The sequence below is a fragment of the Athene noctua genome, chromosome 5 (genome assembly GCF_965140245.1).
Source record: "Athene noctua chromosome 5, bAthNoc1.hap1.1, whole genome shotgun sequence".
In the NCBI taxonomy this organism is placed as follows: Eukaryota; Metazoa; Chordata; class Aves; order Strigiformes; family Strigidae; genus Athene; species Athene noctua.
In genome coordinates this window covers 39,242,075-39,248,074 of record NC_134041.1, presented here as the reverse complement: position 1 = coordinate 39,248,074, position 6,000 = coordinate 39,242,075, and the positions used below count along the sequence as shown (strand labels likewise).

Sequence of the window (6,000 nt, the reverse complement as noted above, 5' to 3'; positions counted from 1 at the left end):
TATATTTTTTGATGGACACTTAACTCATGATAAGCCTCATGATAAGTTTCAAGGGATAGGAAAGTGCCCGCATGGGCAGCTGGTCACACCAGCCAAGTGTGCCTTCCCTGCATATGGAGCAGAGCAGTGAAGCCTGACAGCAAAGAGTAGTAAGAGGGTTTCCAGTCCATGTGGAAAACCCCTGTCTGCTTAAAATCACTGTTTAAGGTATTCCCTGGAAAGGCCTTTGAGGGCTTGAAGTCTAGACTGATCCGACCAGGTCCTTGGAGACGCAGCCCATACAAGCTGTGCGGTGTAGCTACTGATGAATGAATGGGTTTCCATCTGCCTGAAGACACAGGGCTGCTCTGTGCTAAACGGGTGCAGACCTTGACAGAGCAATGATGTGACAGGGGAGGGGGCTGCTGCTGCAAAAAGCATTGGGGGCTGCACTCCGGAATGCACTTAGTGCCCACCTTTTGGGCAGGTGAGCAGATACTGGCAAACCAGCAGTAATGTCAAGTGGGGAGTGCAGGTCTTTACAGAGTAAGCCTTTACTTGCTTTTCAGCATGTATGACTCATGGTTTGGATGAGCGGGGCCAGAAACATTTAATATTGTGATCGTTTGACTTTGGCTAAATGCCAGGTATCCACCAAGTCGCTCTATCACTCCCCCCCCCCCCCCCCTTTTCCCTTGTTTTCTCAACAGGGCAAAGAGGGGAAAGAAGATAAACTAACCCTTGTGGGTGAAACAAAAACAGTTTTAATATAAGCAAAATGAAGCAAAGGTCCGCGCGCGGAAGCAAAAGCAAACAGATTTATTCTCTACTTCCCATGGACAGGCGATGTCGGGCCTTCTCAGGAAGCAGGGCTCCAATACGCGTAGTGGTTGCCTCGAAAGACCAAGGGTGCCCCCACCCCCTTCCTCCTTTCTCCCAGCTTTATACTGAGCAGACGTCATATGGTATGGAATAACCCTTTGGTCGGTTTGGGTCAGCTGTCCTGGTTGTGTCCCCTCCCAAGATCTTGCCCACCCCATCCCACTAAGGGAAATGTCAGAAAGAGCCTTGGTGCTGTGTAAGCACTGCTCAGCAGTAGCCACAACACCAGGGTGCTATCAACACCCTGCCGGCTCCCAGCATAAACCACAGCACCGTGAGGGCTGCTATAGGGGAAAACCAATTCCAGTCCAGCCAGACCCAGTACAAACACATGGTTAAGAAAGCGCATCGCCCTCATCCACTTCCTGAGCTGTTCTTGGCCTCACCCTTTTGAACTGCTACAGGCCACCCACCCTTCACGCAGATAGCTGAAAAGTGCACGAGATCTTAAGCCTGAGTTCCTTTCAAGTCAAGCCCTGCAGAAAAATAATAATAAAAAATAACATAATGAAATGTTCTTCTGGAAATACAGAACTGTAAATGTCTGGGTAAGTAGAAAATACATAACAGGAAGTTCTGCTTGTTGTAGACCCTGCGCCTGCAGCACAAAGGCACAAAGGCTACATCGCAGTTCGAGGGTTTGGTTCACATTTCAAGCACTGCCGTCACTGTGCTGCTGCTGGGCCCCGCCAGCCGCCAGTGCCCACGGGCGGCACCGCAGCGCCCGCCGCCCGCGGCAGCTGCGCCGGGGGAAGCGCCCCGGGGCGGGCCCGGCCGAGGGCAGCGCGGCTGCGGGCGCCGCCGCCGGGGCACCGAGCGCGCAGCGATGGGGGCCAGCCCAGGGCCCGGCGCAGCCCGACAGCTCGCTCCGGGGCTGGGCTCGCCGCGTCCTGCTCGCCCCCTGCGCGGAAGACCCGCGGTGCGCGGAGCGCGCCTGCCCCGGCGGCGCTCCCCGGCAGCCCCGCGCCTTGCCAGCCACCCGCGGCGCGCGGGGACGCGTCTCGCGCCCCACCGCGAGCGCTCAGGAGCGCGCTTCCCGCCTGCCCGCGGCGCCCCGCGGCCCAATGCGCCGTCAGCCGGGGGGGGCCGGCACGGGGCCCCCCGCCGCGCCAACGGCTGCTCCACGCCGGCCCCAGCCCCTCGCGGGTCGCCGCCACGTGCGAGGGGTGGGGGCCGCTCCCACAGCGCGGCGGCCGGTGCCGGTGCCGGGCCCGCCCCGGAGGCGGTCGGGGGCGGCCGGTGCCGTCCCCTTTAAGGGCCGCGGCGAAGGCGCCCCGCCCGCTCATTTCCGAGCGCACAGGAAGTGGGACCGCGGCTCCGCGGCGGGGCCCGCGCGGTGAGTACGGGCCGCGCCGCACCCCCTCCCCGGCCCTCCCGCTGCCCCTGCGCGGCGCCTCCCTCCCACCGCTCCGCGCCTCGCCCGGCTTCTCCTTCACTCACCTGCTCGCCGGCCTCGGCCAGCTGAGGGGGGCTGGCCCGCCGCCGCGGGAGGGAGCCCGGCCGGCGGCATCGCGGCGGGTCCGTCCCCGTTTCCTGGCGGGGCAGGGGGCAGCCCGAGCGGACGGGCCGCGGACGGGCGTGGGGGAGCGGGGGGTGCGCCCGCGGGCCGGCCGGTGGCCCCCGCTCCGCTACGCGGGGGCGGCGGTGCCTGGGGGAGAAGCGGCTGGGACCGCTCATCTGGGCTGCGCCTAATCGTCCTGGCGTCGGGGGCCTTGCAGACCGAATTCGGTGTTTATCCTGGCGCTATCTCTACAATAAAATTAATCTCTCTTCCTCCTCACGGATGCGTTTCCATTGCGTGAACCAGCCTGAAATGCGTTGGGGAGTGCGTTTTGTGGAGGTGCCGGCGCCTGGAGGCAGCGCTGAAGTGCGCAGAGGCTGAACCTCTCCGCGGAAAGTAGCGCTGCTGCGCTCCCCCCTCCTTGCGCCCGGGAGCTGCGGGGGATAGCGCGGAGCCGGAGCCCTCCTTCCCCGCTTCCAGCCCTGGGCCGCTTGCGCGTTGCGTTTGAACGTGTTCGGACCGCTAGAAACCCGAGTTCCTTCCACCGGCACACACACCCCACGCCCCGAAATAGGGGAGTGATGATAAGAGGACACTTTAATTATTTTCGGTGGTATATTTGGGCTTGTTTAACTGTGGTTTACATCTGCTTTTTGTCAGTCAGGTTCTTTCTCAGTAAATTCTGTGCTCTTGTAAACTCTGAAAGTTGGAACGTTTTGATATTGGACATCAAAAATAAAATTGTATCATTGTTTCCAGCCTATTAATACTGAAATTAACGCATTTATAGGAGGAATGCTAAAGCAGAAACAGGGGAATTGCAATTTTCAAGACAGTTTTTAAAGCTGGGTGTATTTTTTCAGTGAAATATAATCCAGATCTGCTTGATTAACTGTGTTCTATGGTTTTGTAGTTTGTGGGGTTTTTCTTTTCAAGGACCTCTATCAGGCGGAAATTGAGATGCTGATCTCTTCTGCTAAGCTTCTAGATGATGGATAAGGACTAAGTGTGTTCTGTTGCTCTGATGGGTAACTCAGAAGAGCTGGAAGAGTGAGGCTGTTTTAGCACAGAGTAAATATCCCTCAAGCTAAGGTCATACAGTGAATTATTTTTTTTCTTGGAGACTGTAAATGCCAGGGCCTGTGAGTAAAGCAATTTCTTCTTTTTCAGCGTGCACTAACTGAAAGATCCTATCCTGCTTCAGTGTGTTTGAAGGAAACTTCTGACTTCCTTCTATTTATTAGCTATATAGGGAGTCCCCAAACACTGTCGAGGACAGCGGCTTGGAAGCATTCCCAGTAGCTGTCAGTGGAGGTAGATGGGTTTTGTGGATGGGGTGTTAGCTGTGGACCTCAGTTATACCCTGAGGCTTTTAAGAGAGATTATTTGCCACTAAGTCCTCATCATAAGTATCAGGAGACCCATGCTGAGTGTTGCTATAGCACCACTGTCCCAAACCATCAGTAGGCTGAAAATTGAGTCAATAACAATGATTTTTGAAGTACGGGACTATATGGCACAAATGGAAATTGTTTAGCTTTTGTGTTCCTGGAGGAAACCCATGAAAACTTCAGTGTGATTAAGGTTAGTTGACTGTGAATAGTTCTTTCCCTTCCTGATCTTTGAATTTGTTTCAGTGTCTTCCTCAGGCTTAAAGTGGAAAGAAAAAAAAGAAATAGAGAACCCCAAACCTGTCATTAAGGCTGCTGCATCGTAGTAGAAGTTGCACCAGGTTATTTTTGAATTTAAGTTATTTGCTTTTAAATTCCAGCTTTGGGATATGGGTCTTCCATAGTCAGTGAGAAATGTTATATGAGGGCATAGTTAAATGGAAGTAGCTGCTGTCTGCTGCCAAAAAACCCCCAAAGCATCTCTGCTACAACAATTTCTACCCCTGCACCAAATCTGCTACTTTCATGCTTGCCTGAAGTGTTTGATGGACTTCTTTGTTAAAAGGGTCACCAGAATGACCTGAAGAGAGATAAAACTAAACTTGGGGGAGGCAGGGTATGAGAAATAATGAGGCTAGGGTTTTTTTTTACTGCAGAAAACAAATTGCACAATATTTTTCTTAACTCTGAAACAGTCTCATTATGAAGCAAGCTTCATGACTTGCAGTATTTTCTCTTTAAATAGGGCTGAAGCAAGATCGTAGAGGTGGGATGAAACTCAGGCTTTGAATAAGGATTTGGCTGGCACTGGAACTGATGATGTGCTTGGCTTTCAGTTAGCTCATCTGTCTTCTACCCTCTTAGAAGACCAGTCTTCCAGAATAAAAGTATGGGAAGAGAACATAATTTGCTTCTGGAAAAATAAAATAACCAATAGACAGGGATTTCAAGTACATTACTTTCTTTTTTTAAAAAAAAAAAAGTCTTCAAAAAGAGTTCTCAAATGGCACAATGGAAAGAAAAAGTTTCAGAAGCTTTATCTGTGCAACTAATTATGTTCTTGTAAGTTCAGTGATGGAAATGGGGAAAATGAAATTGTAACTCACAAGATGTTCAGGAATGTAATGTTTTAGTGAGGAAATGGGAAAATAGTTTTACTTCTGAATTATAGCTACAGCTTGTAAGAAGAATTTGCAGAAGGGCACTTCTCATTGTCTGCCAGAGCAGTTTCATTTTGAGTGATGTTTAGAAAAGACCAGCACATATTTTTATTATAAAAATCTGAAAGTGTGCGATGACTGTAATACTCTTAATTTCTTCTTTATGAAGCTCTTTAAAAAAACCTAAAAAAACAACCAACCAACCAAAACCCAAACCCCCCACATTTCTGAAAGCAGGAACAGTACTCCCAAGTTGCAGTCCTCCTTGTGACTGTCTTCTGGTGCAAAAGGAGTGGGACAGGGTACTGTCAGAGGCCTTTTTTAGGTGAATTTAGCTGCTGCTTTCATCTAAGCCTGCTAAAATTTTTATAGTAAGGCTGTGGGTATCTTATACCTAAAAATGTAGACAGACAGGTTAGACAACTTCATAGTTCTTGGGTATTTTACACCTTGTGTGTCTAATCTAAATCAGTGGTTCTGATGGTCACTGCTATCTGAGAAACCTTTTCTTTTAAAGTAAGAGTAAGTAGATAATCATTGCAAGTTATATGTAGTCACTAAAAATCAGTTTTGAGGGGAGGATGATTTCCTAATCTGAAAGATTTTGCTGTATGTGAGAATACGGCATGCTAAAATACATGTGAGAAGCTTGTACTCTTTCTGTGCTGGCACTAAGTTGCCTGTACTGCTTTTCTGTGTATGGCAAGGCTAGCAGGAGACACTTGCTCCACAATTATTTTGGAGTGGAGTATGGTGGGAAGAGTATCTTGAAATGATCTCTGCATTACCTTACTTGTATTTAAAGGCTTTTCCCATTCACAAACAAAATGCTCTGAAACTTATTAGTAAGTTGGTAAAGATGGCAAGCCATTGCAGGTGCTGTGAGTGCAAATGTGAGTGTTGGAAAGAGCATCAATGGAGTGTCAGCATTTCAAAGCAAAGTTCAGAGCATCCAAATATGACTTGAGGCGAGGAAGCTGTTGTGTGAGGAAATCTTGCATGTACTTTTTTTATCTAACCATTTCCTGCCATTCTTAATCATCTCCAACTGTAATCAGCTATAGCAATTGACCTGTTTACTCATTAG

The 6,000-nt window shown here is 50.3% G+C and overlaps 1 protein-coding gene across 4 annotated transcripts in view; it reads left to right on the top strand.

Moving 5' to 3' along the window:
- Positions 1-2,112: 2,112 nt before the first annotated feature.
- Positions 2,113-6,000, top strand: part of CSGALNACT2 (chondroitin sulfate N-acetylgalactosaminyltransferase 2) — a 34,470-nt gene continuing 30,582 nt past the window's right edge. For 2 of the 4 annotated variants that reach the window (XM_074907110.1, XM_074907107.1), the window contains exon 1: positions 2,113-2,197. The gene's annotated coding sequence lies outside the window, so the exon portion shown is untranslated. The remainder of the gene's footprint in view (positions 2,198-6,000) is intronic. The other 2 variants (XM_074907109.1, XM_074907108.1) reach the window with 2 other exon arrangements.